At 45.2% G+C, this 8,298-nt stretch overlaps 1 long non-coding RNA gene across 1 annotated transcript; it reads right to left on the reverse strand.

The window, feature by feature from the left end:
* Nucleotides 1-1,168: 1,168 nt before the first annotated feature.
* LOC118083261 (uncharacterized) lies at nt 1,169-3,802 on the reverse strand. Its single transcript, XR_004692351.3, has 3 exons — nt 3,667-3,802; nt 2,237-2,363; nt 1,169-1,358 (listed from the first exon to the last, which is right to left on the reverse strand). It is a non-coding gene; the product is annotated as an uncharacterized LOC118083261 (long non-coding RNA).
* Between the last annotated feature and the right edge of the window lie 4,496 nt (nt 3,803-8,298).

Consider the following 8,298-nt stretch of genomic DNA (forward strand, 5'->3'; position numbering starts at 1 on the left):
AGGAAGGCACGCGTGGCAAATCCACACCATGATCAACTCCTGCCCAGAAACCAATGTCCCCACTGTGGAAGGACATGTGGATCCAGAAGTGGCCTCCACAGTCACATACGGATTCACTGTTAATACCGTGTTTATGGAAGACAATCTTACACGGCTATGAGGGATCGCCAAAGAAGAAAAAAGAATTACACCAATCATGGCCGGACTGCACTGGCTGCCAGTTAGATTCTGGGCCTAATTCAAACTGATGGTTTTGACCTATAAAGCCTTGAATGGCTCAGCACTGCAATACCTCAAGGACCGCCTCTCTTCACATGAACCAACCCTGGACCCTGAGATCAATATCTGAGGCTATTCTTTGTGTACCTCCTCCACAAGAGGCCCAGAGGGTGGCAACACAAGAATGGGCCTTTTTTGTGGTGGCTCCCCGTTTGTGGAATGCTCTCCCCAAGGAGTCTCGCCTGGCACCATCATGAGGCAACAGTTGGAAACGTTCCGCTATAACCAGGCCTTTGGCCTTTAACTACCTGTGACCTTTTAGAAGTGGGTGGGATGTTTGTTTGTTTGTAAGTTGCTTTGGGTTTCTCTGGGCAAGATAATGCAACTCACAAATTTAATAAACCAGCCAGCCAGCCAGCCAGCCAGCCAACCAACCATAGTGACCTAAATCACAACAAAATATGTTACAGTATGGAGGGTTGTGTTGGAAGTGCAACAGCAGGGATCATTTGGTTTGTAAGTTAAGGGTTAATTCTGCTAGTGTTAAAAACAACTAGCCAAAAGTAAGAAAGGAGGTGTTGCTTAGCAATCAGGCAGAGTGGCATGATCTTCCCCAAAGACTGGGGGGGGGTCCTCTTTATAATTGGCTGTATGTCTCCCTGCTATGTACAAGGCCTGAAATAATAAAGATGAAACCTTTCTGTCCTTTTCTCCTCAGTTTAAGTGATGCTTTTGGTCAGTTTCTTTAGTAAAGTGTTATCAGGATTCTTGACTCCACCTGTGTTATTTAAATGACTTTGCTAACAGGCTACTGTTCAGGATTCCAGGAACACCATTCCATTCCCCCTACCTTGGTTTTCCAGCCTCCACAACCCCATGTTGGGAGAAAGGCAGGATGCAAAACCATTTAAAGGAAAGAAGAAGGAAAACAAACCAAATGTGATTTCTATGCAACCTTATTTTATTGAAAGTGAGAAGCAATCTCCTTTGGATCTGCAAAGTGCAGCAGAGGAGGAAAGTCAGAGGTTGATGAAGGTCCATGAAGACTGATGTCGAAGGAGCATCTGGTGGCAATGGTGAGTTACGGCGATGCAGCTTCTTGGATTCCAAACCCTCAGCTGGGCATTCAGCCCAAAAACCTGTGTTTAGATAGGATAACAAGAACAGCAACAACAATATGACCTTTTGAACATCTTCCCAGAAAAAGAATGAAGTCAGATTAAGAAAGCCAAAGGGGGAATTGCTCCATCACTGAAAGCTGAGCTCGGTTGGTTACAGCATGGTGCTGATAAGACCAAGGTCACAGGTTCGATCCCCATATGGGACAGCTGTATATTCCTGCATTGCAGAGGGTCAGACTAGATGAGTCCCTTCAAACTCTGCAGTTCTATGATTGACCACATAGAAGGCAGCACACATGGCATTGTGGGAGAAATGTCCCTTGCAGGTTCAATATGGAGGAGGCTCACACAAAGTCCCCAATTGCTCAGACTTCATTCAGCGATGCATTACCAGACAGAATCCCAAAGGGTCTGCGAGAGCATTTCCATCTGCAGACTATGAAGGACAAAAAGGCCAGCTTAGCTTTTCCATCGTTTCCCCAACCACTTTCTGGCACCCCATTGAGATGAGATGATCGGTCGGGACAACCTCCTCAGACCCACGGAAACATCTCGAGAGATTCATTGGAATAGAGACTTTAATATCCACGATCAACTTGTTCTAAGTAATGGTGCTAATGCTACGCTGCTGTTACACTTTTGTCCCAAGAAACGACATAATGTTAAATGTGAAGATGCAATAAGATATATTCTGAAAAGAAAAGAAAAACAATTTGCCTGGATGAGGAGGTGGTACTATGCCACCATTTTGCTTTCAAACTCTTCCTATTATGGAACCAGGGCAATTGCAGTGGGCATCTAAGCTTCTCTTTTAAAAGCCTCACATGGAATCTGTCCTGGTTGAGCTTACATGCCAAGCTCTAAGGACGCCACCCTGGAAGATTTTTCTTTCTTACAGTTTACAGCATCTGCTGCCATTCTTGCATATTCCGATTTGTCTCATTGGACGGCGGCAATAGCTATAATTGCAGTGACCTCCATTAAGTATGCATCTGAGGTTTTCATCAGGCACATTGGCGAAACCTACAGAAATGGAAAGAGGCGATATGGAAGAAATTCACCAAGAGAGAGAAAAGTTTTTGTCTGTCTCTCATAACATGAGAACTCATGGACGCCCTCCCTCACCCTTTCCCCCCTTTATTTACAACATAGTCCATAACAGCTCATACATACATACAAACAAACAAACAAACAAACAAACAAACAAACCCACCACCACTGACAATTTAATTATCAAAATTAAACTCCTATCCCCTTACACAAAGAAAACATAACATAAAAATAAAAAACTTCCTTTATCCTGTAAATGGCCTCCTTATTTACTTCTTGTTTACTGTTTCTTTTATATGTGATTATTATAATTTTTCCTAATTATGACTTAAAAAAACCACAAAGTCTCCTGTAGAAATTAATCGAAACAAGTCTAAGTGTACTGTATATTTTGGGGCAGTGTTTGGTAAAGTATTCTCCGCATTTTCCCCATTCCTTTCGAAATTCTTTTCTTGGTCTTCCAATGATGCTGAAGGCTTGAAACTCCTGCCGTATAGTCACAGTATACAACCTCAATACCTGGCAGCTAGACTGGTGACTGGGAGCAGCTGCCGAAATCACATAACACCAGTCTTGAAAGACCTACATTGGCTCCCAGTACGTTTCTGAGCACATTTCAAAGTGTTGATGTTGACCTTTAAAGCCCTAAACGGCCTCAGCCCAGTATACCTGAAGGAGCGTCTCCAGCCCCATCGTTCTGCCCGGACACTGAGGTCCAGCACCAAGGGCCTTCTGGCGGTTCCCTCATTGCGAGAAGCCAAGTTGCAGGGAACTAGGCAGAGGGCCTTCTCGGTAGTGGCACCCGCCCTGTGGAATGCCCTCCCACCAAATGTCAAAGAGAAAAACAACTACCAGACTTTTAGGAGACATCTGAAGGCAGCCCTCTTTAGGGAAGGTTTTAATGACTGATCTTTTAATGTATGTTTAATCTTTGTTGGAAGCTGCCCAGAGTGGCTGGGGAAACCCAGTCAGATGGGTGGGGTATAAATAACATCTTCTTCTTCTTCTTCTTCTAAATTAACATTAAAGCGCTGTGGAATTTTCATGAGGATATTAAAAAAAAAATCAATTTGCAAGCTGATATGGAAAATTGAACTTAAGATTGGGGGTTGGGGAAGAGAGAAACTGAAATTGACCAATTTGTCCATCCCTAATGGTCAGGGAGGATGAGCATTGGAGTCTAGCAGGACTTGGATGCCCACATGTTCCCCATGATCTCTGCTTTAGAGTTTGCATTTAAGTTTTCTAGCTGTTCACAGGCCCACTTATTCCTTACCTGGAGAAGCCAGAGCTATGGTCAAGAGGGCAGAGAAGATAAGATGGAGTAGCTTCATGATGCCCCAGAAGGTGGACTCCCCCTGCGTGCGAAACCAGCACGGCTGCAGTGGATGAAAGTGACAACAATGGTGGGGGCACCCGGAGTCCTTCCAAAGGTGGGCATTCTCTGTATTTATAAGCCTCTGGGGAAATCGTGAAAGCTTGGCCAATCAGTTAACGAAAGATTGCAGGAAGGATTTTGAAAGCCTAACCATTCTCTCTCTTAGGTTAGAAGGGGGTTGCAGGAAACCTTGAACGATCTTGGAGACTCGAAGGAGGAGGTGTTGCCAAATTTACCAGGCAAGGAAACCAGAGGCAACTCAAGGCTGTCAGTATTTTTGCAGGATGCATTCGAACCCTGCTGCCCAGAATTTGACAAAGTATTCCAGTTGTGGTCTGACCAAGGCAGAATAAAGAGGTACTTACTTCCTTTGATCTCAACACTATTAGGGCTGCCATACGTCCTGATTCTCCCAGACATTACTGGGATTTCAAAGGCGGAATTGTTGTCTGGGGGGATTTCCGAAAGGTGGCGCTTTTTCCTCGATCTTAGGCAAGTCAATTTAAAAAAAAAAAATCACTTTTTGGGGGGCGTTTTTGTAAAAGAAAGGGCTCAACAACTTTTGAGTGGAAGGCATCTTGCACTATTTACTATTGCCCACTGTACACTGGACCCAGGAGGTGATTTCTCACCTTACCATCCATGCAGGAAAGATGTCTTTTCCTGGCAAAGAAGGTGCTATGGCTTCTTTGCTTTGACGGCCAAAAACATCAGAAAGAAGACCCTGGGCAATATGGTTGTGAACTTTAAGGGAGATGCAGAGATCTTAATACAGACAAATATTTGTGGCACAACACACTCTTCTTCATTTTCGATTCAGATTTGCCAAGGCCAATGGCTGGTAAAGACATTTGGATTGGATGGGTTTCCTTTAAAAAGTTCATCAATTTCGGTGGTTTCCTACTAAAAAAGAAGCTCAACAATTTCAAGGTCTTCCTAAAAAAAAGGCTCAACTTTTGGGGTGTCCTGCTTTTTACTTTTTGAAATATGGCAACCTTAGACAAGACCCTTCTGTTGATACAGCCTGATGCAAATTACTTAATTGGTTTATTTATTAAATTGGTATACCACCCTTCAACCTTCAACCATAGTTGAAGTTCACAGCATAAAAATACAAGACAAAGCACAAAATACATAATAAGTGGTGGACCACAGTACAAGATGGCGGCCTCTCCGAAGGCAAATGCAGAAGCCAAGTGGACTGGCTGTTGAATCTTACTCCAGTACTGGAGAAAAGAAAGGGACTTGCACTGCAATTGAGTGCAGCTGGCTAGCGTAGCGGGTACAGGGCATGGGCATGTGGCACTCGCAGCTCTGGCCAGCTCCTCTTTCTCAGCAAATGCTGCCTCACTCTGTTGGGGAAACTCCTTTCTCACCTATACAGATTAGACAAGTTTTCTTCTGTTTGTTGCCCTCCCTCTTCCTCACTTCACACAGGCCAACTTGTTGGGGTTGCAAGAAGCTGGCTTGACCGACACAATTCATTCTCATTGAATGGATGTTCTCACAGCAATTTAAACTGTATCAGCGAGGAGCACCTGTTTCCAAGTTTCAAGCAGCCGTGATGGGCAAAACACTGAGGCTTCCACAGATATGTACAGCTCCCTTTTGCAGAGATGACATTTCATTTGCACAACATGCTGGTGCCATTTCAGGTCTGTGGACTGCGCACAGCAGAAGGGATGGGTGAAATCTGCCAGTTTCAGTTTATCTTCATTTCTTATTTCATAGAATCATAGTTATTTGTGGGGCATAGGAATTCGTTCATTTTTTATTTATTTTTTCAAAATACAGTCCAGCCCCCCCCCCCAAGGTCTGAGGAACAGTGGGCCGGCCCCCTGCTGAAAAAGTTTGCTGACCCCTGAACTAAATCATTCAGTATGCCATTATTACAGCCATCAAAACTCATTTACAGTGGAACCTCGGTTTATGAACACCTCGGTTTACGAATTTTCGGTTTACGAACGCCGCAGACCCATCTGGAATGGATTAATTCACTTTCCATTACTTTCAATAGGAAAGTTCGCTTCAGTTTATGAACGCTTCAGTTTATGAACAGACTTCTGGAACCAATTACACCCTTGCTTCGGGTTAAGATCGCTTCAGGTTGAGTACTCCGCGGACCCGTCTGGAACGGATTAATCCACTTTCCTTTACTTTCAATGGGAAAGTTCGCTTCAGTTTATGAACGCTTCAGTTTATGAACAGACTTCCGGAACCAATTGTGTTCATAAACCGAGGTACCACTGTACACTGTTGTATATATCTTAATACTGCCAACATTTTCAAGTATACACAATTCCCCCCATATATTCAATAAACATTTTCCAATCTTCTTTAAACGTATGTTCTTCTTGTTCTCTTATTCTATACGTTAGGTCCGCAAGCTGAACATATTCCATCAGTTTAAGTTGTCGTTCTTCTTTAGTTGGGACCCCCCCGCCCTTAAGTTAATGTCTTCACCAGTTTGTGTCAGGAGCAAGCCAGCTGTAAGTTGCAAGTTGGAGTTAACTCTTTATTAGCAAAAACACATTCTGCATACGGGTGTCAGGCCTAATGAGCATAGCAACTCATCTCCGGTAGGTCTTGCCCCCATGAAGCAGTTGCTGAGACTGAAGGTCCTCAACTCCCCACAACTGCCTAAGTCCTCTGCTCTCCAGGGTTCCCCCCTCAAGCAATCAGAGACTGTGCCTGTGCATCGCCAACCTCTCCTCCGCCCTTTCCATGCCTCTTCTGGTTCTGGGAGACAAGTGGTGAGGGGAACTTGTTGAAGCAGGAGAGAGATACCCATGGCTCTTCACCAGCCTCTTGGTTTCCCTCCTCTCCTACTTCAGTTTCTGCTTTTGATTCCCTCACACAGACTTTTCAGCTTCTGTCACCTCCTCTTCCCACTCTGCTCCCTCTTCTCCCCCTGATCACTCATCTTTGTCCCTGGGCTCTGAGCCTTCTTCCCTTGGGGGTCCCCTAGTTAGTTCCTCCCACCATGCCTCTGTGTCCAACCAGGCCATGACATCTGCATTATAAAAAAGTCATCATTGTGCTTTGCCTATGCTTCAGCATTTAAGCACTGCAACTTAAACTCACTCCACTAGGTGCCCCCCTTTCCTTGCAAAATGCCCATCTCCTTCCAGAACGAAGGGAATTTGAATAGGGGAGGGAAAACATTTGCCTCACAGTGGATGATATCTGAAAAGCATCCTAAATCAATGGAGACTGAGTCCTAGTAGTATCTACCTAGCCCACATGGAGTCTTAGATCTGTTGCAGATTTATTTTTCTGTTCCTGGAAAGCACTTCTTGAGAAACTGGCTTCATTCTGAACATAATGGCTCTGCATTACCTCATAGTGTGGCCATTGGAAAACAGAGGGAAAGAGTTTTGGAAAATGGGTGTGTATATTCACACCTGCCCAAGAGTGTTGGGATTAGGCATATACCAATTTCACAAGTCTGTTCGCCTTCTTTGGCGGCTCTGGCGGGCGAATTTGCAGGCGGACCCCGGGACCTCCCCTGTGACCTGGCAAACAATCAGACCGGATTGTCTGTCTGCTGCGAGACTGGCCGGTGGCTGCAGGACTTTCAGGGCAGTCCGCTGGGCACGGGACCAACTGCCCAATGGCGTTCCGGGCCTGCTTGGACATTCGGTCTCTATGGGGTAAGCTTAGATCTTGGTTGGAGGGGAGGTTGTAGCCTCTGCCTACCCCTCCTTGGGTAATGGTATCCTGCTCAAAGGACCCAGAAGGAGTGACTCCTGTCCGACGCGCAGATGGGGGCTAGGTTCAGACCATTGCTCCAAGAGGAACCCCTTAGGGGACACCCTGATTTGACATAGGTCATAGGACGTACCTTCCGGTTGGCTTTACCCTTAGTCTCATTGCCAGCAGACGGGCTGGAATGACATACACGGCTGCATATCCCAATGCCTGTGGCCAAACTTTCACATCTGTAACCAATAAAGTCATTATTTGATCCCATAAAACCAATATTTGGTGTACTGTCTAGTGATTTAAGCCTTAGGGAATGGGGGCGGTCACGGAGCCTTGACACACAATCACTACTGGCTGCGTGGAAGAAAAGGCGTGGGGCAGTCTAATCAAGGGGGGGGGTGTTAAATTGCGCATCGAGTAACCACACTTGTGGATCTTGTGATCTGGAATTAAGGTATAAATATTAAGATAAGGAACCCCTGGATGGTTAAGTCCAATCAAAGGCGACTATGGGGTGTGGCTCTCATCTCACTTTTAGGCCGAAGGAGCTGCTGTTTGTCCACAGACAGATTTCCGGGTCATGTGGCCACCAGGACCAAACCGCTCCTGCCGCAACGGAACACCGTGACAGAAACCAGAACACACGGAAACACCGTTTACCTTCCCATGAGTCTCAGTGGTTTAGACCACAGCATGTTGAGAACAAGTACGACTGAGAAAAATGACAGTGTTAATGAATATGCAAAATAAAAAAAAAAATCCTTCAGTAGCACCTTAAAGACCAACTAAGTTTTTATTTTGGTATGAGCTTTCGTGTGCATGCAC

This window comes from Zootoca vivipara, chromosome 3 (genome assembly GCF_965207765.1).
Source record: "Zootoca vivipara chromosome 3, rZooViv2.hap1.1, whole genome shotgun sequence".
Classification (NCBI taxonomy): domain Eukaryota; kingdom Metazoa; phylum Chordata; class Lepidosauria; order Squamata; family Lacertidae; genus Zootoca; species Zootoca vivipara.